Below are 10,135 nucleotides of genomic sequence, written 5' to 3'. Positions count from 1 at the left end.
CCAACTGAGAGTGCAGGGTCCCAAGTTCAAGCCCCAGTATTGGTATGAAAAACCAAAAGTTTGAAATGGTAAATTTGTGTAATGTATATTTCAGCATGACCGAAACTACATTAATGTATAACATGAAAGCACTGATGACCTATCACTATTTGCAAAACCCTATCTAGTATTGCTTCATTTAAAAAACTTAGCCCCACAACTCACTTCCAAAGCACTTCTGTGTGAGTAAAATGTCTTTTCCTCAGGCATCTTTGCTATCATCTTCTAGAAAGCCACCCCAATGCATGTTCGAGTCCACAATGACTTCAGTATGAAGTGTGCCCCCTGGAGTTGTGCATGTTGACTCTGAGAATTCCCAGCAGAGTCTGTCACAGAATGTCTCTCATCTCTAGGAGACTCTCCAAATGGTGCAGGGTATTCTGGTGGTCCTAGAAATGGGAAAAGATAAGCACATTTGTGGTGTGAAGAGTTTTTACGCAGGTTATAGTAGTTGAGAATGCTGCCACATCAAAGCCAGAACTGAAATCTCCCAAGGTGCCCAGCTGGCAACTCAGGAGGGAGCTGTGAGTCAGAAGAGGTAGGAGGCGATGTGAAGAGGAAGAGAAGCCATGAGGAGTTGGCCCTGTTCACAAACAGGACTGTATCACATAGAGTGCTGAAGAGCACTCTGCCCAGAAAGACTTTTCCTCTTGTTTGGGAATGCCTAGAGATCTCATTACCTCCTTGTGTCTAATATATAGGTTGTCAAAACTGCAAAGAGCCTTCGGTATCACCTGGCTCTAGCCTCTCATATCTCAGATGAAACACTGCAGTTCCAGAAGAGTTCCTGATTCCCACAGCAACACATTGGTTTGTATTTGGCTTTGCTCTCCTGAGTATCTGAGGTGGAGAGCAAAATGGACATCTAAAAGGGCAAGTGGAAGATTCCAGATACATAGTGATGCACATCACAGTCAGTATCATTTTTTCTTTTCCTTTAAAAATATTTTACTTATCTTTAAGCAGTTGTACAAAGGAGTTGCCATTCAGCCAAGCAGTTTATAAATATGATGTGCCTTGATCAGTGTCACTCTTTTCAGCATCCTTACCCATCTCTTCCAACCCAACCCTCCCTTCACTTTTCTTACTTTTGTAGGCTACACAATGAATTTTTTTTTTTGGGTCCGGTCGTGGGTCCTGAACTCTGGGCCTGGGCGCTGTCCCTCAGCTCTTCAGCTCAAGGCTAGCACTCTAGCACCTGAGCCACAGCGCCACTTCCGGCTTTTTTCTTTTTGCTTATGTGGTGCTGAGGAATCGAACCCAGGGCCTCAGGCATGCAAGGCAAGCATTCTACCACTAAGCCACCTTCCCAGCCCCTGCATTGAATTTTTGACTGCATTCTCCCCCCTTCTTCTCTGCATCATATATACCCCCTTCCCCTTGACCCTACACCACTCCTTTTCATCTTTTTGTTTGTTTGTTTGTTTGTTTTTTTTAAAACTGTATTTTTTTTTGGTCTTTTCTCTTTTGGTACTGGGGATCGAACCCAGGACGTTGCACTTGCTAGGCAAGCGCTTTGCCACTGAGCTACATCCCAGCCCCTTTTCATCTTTTTTCTTCTGGCAGAGGAGGGAGGCACAGGAATGTTGATACTATTGGGAAGCATATGAAAGCATAAGAGGAAGCTATACCTACTCAGTTGCTGAAATGTAATCAACTTTCGACTTATTTGTTCACTAAGCATATTGAGCATCAACCTACAGCAGGGGCTGTGTACTTGTGCATCTTAGTCTAGAGGGGAAGGGAGATGTGCAAACACATTATAGTTAAACCTGTAGATTTATGAACCTAGTACTCGGGGGAGCCTGAGTAGGGGACGATGTTTTCCTGTAGAGAAAATCTTTCCAGAGGAAGTGATAGTAGAATGGGTCTTGTTTGTTGGGACTGAGACTTGAACTCAGCCTCTGCTTGCTCAGTTTGCTTGTTCATGGCTACACTCTATCATTTAAGCCTGGCATCTTGTTGGTTAAATGAAGATGAAGTCTCATGAGCTCTTCTGCTGGGGCTGGCTTTGACCCTACATTTCTCCAGGTTTCAGCCTCCTGAGTGACCAGGTATGAGTCATAGGTGACAGGCTGAATAGAGTGGGTCATGAAGGGTAAATAGGAGTTTGTCAGGTGGGAAGAGAATGAGGGAAGTTCTAGAAATTCTGGGTGGAAGTCATAGCCCATGCCTTGGGGAAGGGTCTAGAGAGAATTGTAATGACAGGACTGACGGAAGCACCGCATATAGTGGCACATGGGAGGTAATAACGCAGGACAAGCTCAGGAGCTGGCGTTGCATCCTATAACCAGCACAGTTAATCAAGGCTGGTAAAGGGAAAGGCTGAGGAGAATGCATCTAGCTTCATGGAGGCTGAATGGCAGTGGGAGCCAGTGGAGGGAGGGGGCTGCTATCCTCTCTAAGTTGTACTCCATTGCTGAAGAACTTGCCAGGACCAGCCATGCAGGGGGTAGAGAGCGCTCAGCCTCACCCCACCGCGGCCATCTGTTCCTTCGCATGCAGACGGCAGCTCCTCCTCCTGAGCCAACAGAACTTCTGCTCCAGCACTTGCAACCATGCAGAAGGCTCAGAATCAGCGAGGCCTGCAACACACACACCAGTTCCCACCCTGGGCCTGTCTCAGTGTGGGAGACATCTACAGCTTGCTCTTGTTGCCCAGTGCTCTAATAGATAGGAAGTGAGCCGGGAATCTGTTCTTCTCTGCCAGAGGAAGCCGAATGACTGCCTCTGCCTCTGATAGAAACAGAAGAAACTGAGCTCTCGGAGTAAGGCAAAGAACAGTAAAGCAAAGAACATGGAAGATCAAAGAGCTTTAATTCAGTGGCTGCAGGCACTGAACTAAGGTGATAGCTGAGCTCTGTGGGCTCAGGCAGAGAGCCTGTGGCCAGGGAGCTCCCTTTGCCCATGGCTGAGCTGATCCAAAGGACTCTCAGCCTCCTTGTTTGCATGCCCTTAGATGGGTTTAGTAAATGATTCATAAATGGAATCAAATTCAAGTAGCTAACCTGTGGAGATTCTCGCTTTTAGCCATAAATACCTGTATATAAAATGAGTCCCTTCCCATAACTTAGTCCACTTCCTCCCTTCTCCATAGCTTAGCATGCTCCCTTCCTAGGCAACACCAGGCCCATGTAGTAAAGGCAGTAAAGAATCAACTTCCAGCCCCCTCTACCTTGGGATGGCACTTCTCTGGGGCTACTACCACCATATAAGACAACAAGAGTCCCTTAGAGTGACCTTCAGGTCTGGGCAGCTGCAGGATCCCTTATCTACTACCTGGACAGTCAGCCATGATGAAGCCTCTGGCCCACACATCCACACCAGGGTCTCTGCCTCCTAGCCCCTTCTAGCCCTTCCTAAACCTCCTAGGTTACATAGGTCACCTCAGATAATAGCCCGAGCTTCTTCTCATTCCTCTCTTGCAAGAAGGCGTGTTGCCCACCCCCTTTCCCGGCAACAAACCTTTCTTTGTTCTCTGTACCTGGATGTCTGCATGGTTCTCTGGCAAAGTCTATCAATCTTAATTTTGCTAACATAAACCCATGACTGTTGTACCGGAACTCAGTCACAAGAAAACAGAGAAGCCACATTTGGAGAGGTTGAATTGGGAGTCTTTATTGGAGAGCAGGTGACTGCAGGTGGACTGTAACCTGTAATTGGAATTGAGACTGAGCCAAGCTTTTAAAGACAAAAACCACATATTTGGGGTGGAGATCCAATCCAACAGAAACAGGCCATGTAGGGCAGTAACTCAGGGGTCAGCTTAAACTTTCCATATAAGGGGGATACACCTCAAATTTCCCATTTAGGAAGATAATCAGAGGCAAAAAAATCAGACCATGTAGGGGAAACCAAAGGCCAGCATTCTCTGTGGTAAAAACCTCTCCTAAGGCTAAACAGCATGACACCTGCAATTCAATGACACCTGCAATTCAATGACTGGCTTCTCTCACCTCTAGGCTTTTCAAAGCTGAGGTGGAAAGCCCTCATCACCCAGCCAGGTGCCAGGATGGCTCTGAGAACAGGCCATGTTATTTAGACCCAGGCTCCTTACTTCGTAGCTAGCCATTAGCTCTAGTTTTGGGTAAGCTTATATATTATTTGGTGTTTTTGCTCCTTTTGTAGCTATTATGAAATACTAGAAATTGAGCAATTAATAAAGAAGTTTAAGCCCATGGTATTAGCTCATGCCTGTAATCCTAACTACTCAGGAGGCTGAGATCTGAACATTTGAAGCCTGCCTGGGCAGGAAAAGATGGTGAGATTCTTATCTCCAACTCCCCAAAAGCTGGATGTGGAACTACAGCTCAAGTGGTAGAGTTGCCAGCCTTGGAGTGAAAAGCTAAGAGACAGAGCCTTGAGTTCAAGTACACACACACACACACACACACACACACACACACACACACACACACACACATACACGCACACGATTTGACTCTAGTAATGGTTTGAGAGTCTGGAAAGTCTAAGATACGGTGATCACATGTAATGAGAGCTACATATAACACTTTGTAGTGAAAAGAAATGGAAGGACAAACGTCTTCATGCAAAGAGGAAAACGTGTGGAAGAGAATATAAGGGTGTCAGATTCATGAAGTAACAACCCACTTTCCTGGTCAGAGCCACAAATCCAGGCTCCTTGGAGCAAGGCCTCTGAGATTTCATGGATCTGGAGGAAGCGTGGAGCCCTGTGACCTAACCATCACGTTCTGCTTCACAAATGAGGAAATTGAGGACTGCATGGGATTAGCTAGTCAGTAGAATGAAAACTAGGGGAAAATCTAAACAGGCCTTGTCAGGTCTCCCAAAAATTTAGAAAATCTCTTATGAAGTCTCCCACAGCTGTGAATTACATAGAAACCTTGGTTAGCGAGTGGTAACTTGGAAGGTGGAAGATCAAAGTAGAATATGTGAGAAACTACTTTAGCATCTTACAAATAAATCATCTTAGTGGTGGCTGAGATAAAGAGTTGTTGGTCGTTGTGTTAGGCAACTCTGGACTCAAGTAGAGAGAAGTCCCTTGCTTTTTCCAGAGAATTCTTATTCCTGGGAGATTAGAGCGTGAGCCAACTAAATTGTTTTCCACTAGTGATAGCTTACACCTCAAGACCTTCACCTCACCAAGCTTGGAAAGGCCAAGCTTTAACACCATAAACTGTCTCATTCCACTCTGTAGGCCCAGAACCTGACCCCTGAAGCCAGCCTGCTTTGCCTCCTGTGTTGAGACTTCATGATGATTATGTAGGGTGATGCTCTCCCTTAGCATCAACAGCCTTCTCTCTTGCTTTTGGGAAGTTATTTAACTCATAATTTCACTAACGTTATGGCCTTATCAATAATGTGAGCATCTTAGGGCAGCATTGTATGTATAAAATATGTATTTGGATGTGCCTCTCTTTCCGTGAGGTGTTCCCCAAGCTAGGACCAGAGAAGGAGGGACTGGGGCTGCAGTGAATGACTTAAGGACCTTTAAATGCTTAGTGCCTTCTCAGCTCTTTGAGCTCCTGCCTTCCACCCAAGTGTTCTCTCTCTCTCTCGCTCTCTCTCTGTAATGTATATGTATATATCGTGTTGGTATAGTCATACATTCTGGACCAAAATGAGGTCTTGGCAAGAACAACACTGTAACTTGTAAGTAAAGAAAGCAGAGACTTCTGACATGGCTGGATATGAAAGATCTGACTCCTGGAGTGCCCACATGGCACTAACTTTAACCAATGCTATGACCCCTGGGGCTGAGGAGGGAGGAAAATTGCAATCACAACTAGGAGAAGTAATTGGGGGGGCAGTGAGAGGAAATCTGAGTCATGAGAGTACAGAGTCACTATGTTACACAGCGAGAAAACAGAGAAACCACATCTTGAGAGGTTGAATTGAGAATCTGTGGAAAGGCCAGTGACAGCAAGTGGACTCCTGTCACAATAACCTGCAGTCCTGCGAATACCCTTAACACTGTCAGAAAACTGAGCCATGAGAGCAGGAGAGGAAAGAAAGAGCAGAAAGAACAATACCAACAAACTAGATGAGCTCCAATGCAGAGCTGAAGTGGGAAGCCATGTTGACTGGAGGAGAGCCAGGAGACAGGACAAGGGCCAGCAGGAGACATGAGGCATGGCGTACTGTACCTGAGCTGGTCTGGGCCTAAATAGTGTTAGTCTTGGGGCAGGGTCACAGGGAGCTTGAGAGTTTATGACCCAAGATTGGCAGGTCCAGTAACCTATTGTCCAGTCCCTGCCCCTGCCTTTAGGAATTCAGGCATGCCCATCATCACCTGGGAGATGGGACTTCCATCCCTCCACCACGAAGACAAGATGGCACCAGTTAAAACCAATACCCTATCATCCACCATATGGCCAAGAAAGATGGTGCTGGTTAGATTTAGCATCCCTACTTCAACTATACTAGGGACCAACAGATGCTCAGTTCTGTTGGGGGTCACACAGTATTCAAATCAGAGAGCTTCTGGTATGTTCTGAATAGTAGCAATGCCTATTCCAATTCTCCTGGAGGATTATCTCCTGACAATCCATTGTGAAATGAAAAAGTAAAAATAAGTCTTATGTTGGCATATAATTTAACACGCTAATATACATGTATAAGTGTGTGCATGTGTGTGGTACTGGGATTCAACTCAGGGTTTGCTAGTCACTCCCAGAACTACACAGATCTTAAATGTTTGGAGAATGAGTAATTTTGAGAGTATTAATAGTTGTTCCTTTTTGTGCTTAAGTCGTGTTCCATTGTGGGTTGGCTTCAATTCATCTTTTCTCTTGTTGATAGACATTTGGATTATTTTTAGTTGGGAGCCATTGAGAATAGGTTGCTATAACATTCATGTACAAATCATTTGGAGGATGTAATTTTTTATTAGTTTGCAATATTTATTTATTTATTTATTTATTATATTAATAAGTTTTTATTGTAAAAATACTGTATAGAGGGGTTACAATTACATGAGCAAGGTAATGAGCACATTTCTTATCAAGCACTGTTGCCTCCTCCTTTGTTAAAATAAGTTTTTTATTGTAAAAATACTGTACCGAGGGGTTACAGTTACATGAGCAAGGAAATAAGTACATTTCCTATCAAGTATTGTTACCTCCTCTGTTTTTCTCCTACCATCCCTTCCCTCCCACCTCCACAACTCCGCCCCCCCTCGCCACCGCTGAAGTTGTAACGTTCGTTTTCAGCATAGCGTCTTATACCTCTCATTGTTACAATTGGTCAACCAGTATCCCTAGTTAAGCATTTTGTTTTTTCCCTTCCCCTCCCCAAATTAGAGAAGTGTTATACAAGGATGTAGTTTTTTAATTTTCTGAAATATTAGAGATTATAACTGCTAAATTATAGGGTTGATTGATGCTGCTGCCAACAAGTTTTGGTTATTGATGGTGATAACGATGACTTTTGGTGCTGATTGACTCTAATGAAAGAGAAATTATGACTGGGGCCACCTGGACAGTATCTTGGCCTAGCAGGCTGAAAACAGATGCAAAAAGGACATTGTTTTGAATCATGCCCTCTCTGGCTCCTTCCTAGCCCCTTCTACTTTCAGTAACCTTTCCATGATCCTGGGGAGAGGGTTTACAGAAGGACCTGATTAGGAATTAACAACCAATCAGAATATGATGGGACTTAACCAATAAAGGTATCCGATCAGAACACAGACTAGGGTGTAAGAACCCCAAGACTCAGAAATGGAAGCAGGCAGAGAACCATGATGAAGACCACACAGAGACAGCTTCCTGGAGAGGAGGAGGACATGGTGGCGCAGATGTGGCTGCAGTGGCAGCAGCCTTCCTTCTTTTCTGAATAAAGTTCTTCACACTTACCTCCATTGTCCTGGACCTCATTCTTCAAACTCATGAACAAGAAAGAGCTTCACAGTGCTAGCTGTAGAGCTGCAACTCTGGCATTGTCTGCCGTGAGCTGCAAAATACAACACTATGCAGGCTTGCCTCTTTATTGTTTGCTTGTAACACTTCTTTATATATTCTGGAATGGATTTTTTTTTTCACATTTGTCTACTATTTTTTAATTGTGAAAACACTGCACAGAGGGGTTACAATTACATGGGCAAGGTAATGAGTACGTTTCTTAGCAAGCATTGTTGCTTCCTCCTTTGTTACCCCTTCCCATCCCTTCCCATCTCCCCTCCCATTCTTTTTTCAAATAATTATGCTGTAAATATTTTTTCTAGTCTGTAGCATACTTATTCTTATTCATCCTTCTGCTTCCCCCCCACTTAAAAAAATAAATGAACGTTTGCACTCAGAGCCTCATGCTTTGCTAGGCTGGCACTCTACCATTTCAGCTATGCCCCCAGTCTTTTTTGCTTTTGTGGTTGTTGTTTTCCAGATAAGATCTTGTGCCCCCCCCCCCCGGGCTGGTTTAAGTACTCCCGCCTCTGCCTCTTGAATAGCTGGAATTACAGGCCTGAAAGCCACTGCACTCATTTTCTCAGTGTTTCCTTCCTTTCCCCTTCCTCTCCCTTTTCAGCTAAATAGACCCTCAGTATGTTGCTTAGGCTGGTTTTGAACTTTGGGAATCAAAGTGATATTTCAACCTCAGCTTCCTGAATAGCTATGACTCTAGGTACATGCCACCCCTTGCCAGCCTCTTAAGGTTTTTATTTTTAATGAAACTCTCAATATTGTTTAAGCATCAGCCACAAAGTGCTTTGCTAGCATTATTTCATTTATTAGACATCAAACTTCCCATCTTACAAATAACACAATGAAGGCTGAAGGAGGTTAATAATTTCATACTGCCGAGGAGTGGGAGAGCCAGAATTGAATCAGCCAGCTGACTTCAGATGCTGAGGACTTAGTTATATATCAGACTTTGGGTTTCACTTGTTATTAATAACCCAACACTGTGGATAGTGCAGCTAAGCTGTCCTTCCTGATGAACTGATGATGTAAGGTGAATCATCCCAGAAGCCACATTTTGGAATATGGAATATTGGAGTCTTTATTATGCAGTTATAGCAGGCTGCAGGTGGTCAGTTGTTACAAAGGCCTGCAGACTCCAGATCCACATAACACACCTAGGAAAGAGGCTAAAGAGGAAAGAAAGAACAAAACAACACCAACAAGCCAATTGCTGAATTGGGACATTATCATGACTAGAGACAAGCCAGGAGACTGGACACAAGACATGACCACTGAGACACTCGTGGTATGGTGTAATGACGGCTACGTTGGTCCGGGCCTAAATAGATCCACACAGGAGGCAGATCCTCAGGAAATTCCCAGTCCCAGGCACTGGACTGACAGATTCAGTAACCTGTCAGCCAAGTGCCTGCCCCTGCCTCCAGTGCTCCAGGCATGCCCACCTGGGAGGAAGGTGATGGGTAGGGGGGTTTCCTTCCCCCAGCATGAAGACAAGATGCCAGACCCTACCATCCACCATGTGGCCAAGATGGCGCTGGCCAGACCTGACCTCCTTCCTTTACTGTTTGTCTTATTTGAACAAGCAGGAGCTGCACCCCTGGACGATGCAGACCTGCTCTGGGAACCTGAAGTCTGTACTTTAACCATTTTGATAGTAAATGGGCACTGGGGTTGAATTTGTATCACAGTCCGCCATTCTTCACTGAATGATATAGCCGTTGTTCTAAAAGGTAGAACTGGTCATCTATGGAGAAATTTCCTTCTAGAGAGTTGAGGCTTGCTTCCTTCCTTCTCAACCTTACTTCCTTCTAAAAGCCATCTCATCCTCTCAGGGATGATTCTCCTTTGTGTATTATTCTATCTTATAGGCAAGCACATCACCAGTGCTAGGTATATATACTCTTTGTTCTCTTTGTTCTTTGGTGTCCAGCAAACCGTTTCTTATCTGAGCTTGCATTGTACACGTTTTTTTTTTTTTTTTTTTGATTTTTGCTGCAATTCAATGACTATCAAGCCTTGATGGTAATAATGCTTGAATGAGAGAATGAGCAACAAGGAATTGGGTGCTCTGTGATGCACTACATTGGTCCAACAATTTGAGAGTAAAAAAGGCCAGGGGAAAGCCAGAGTACTTAGGTCAGAGCTTAACTTCATCAAAAGGTACAAACAGAGCCTTCCTAAAACTAAAGGGAAGA

Source organism: Dipodomys spectabilis, unplaced genomic scaffold, assembly GCF_019054845.1.
Source record: "Dipodomys spectabilis isolate Male_0828 unplaced genomic scaffold, ASM1905484v1 ptg000081l, whole genome shotgun sequence".
NCBI lineage: Eukaryota > Metazoa > Chordata > Mammalia > Rodentia > Heteromyidae > Dipodomys > Dipodomys spectabilis.
This window is presented reverse-complemented; position numbering follows the sequence as displayed.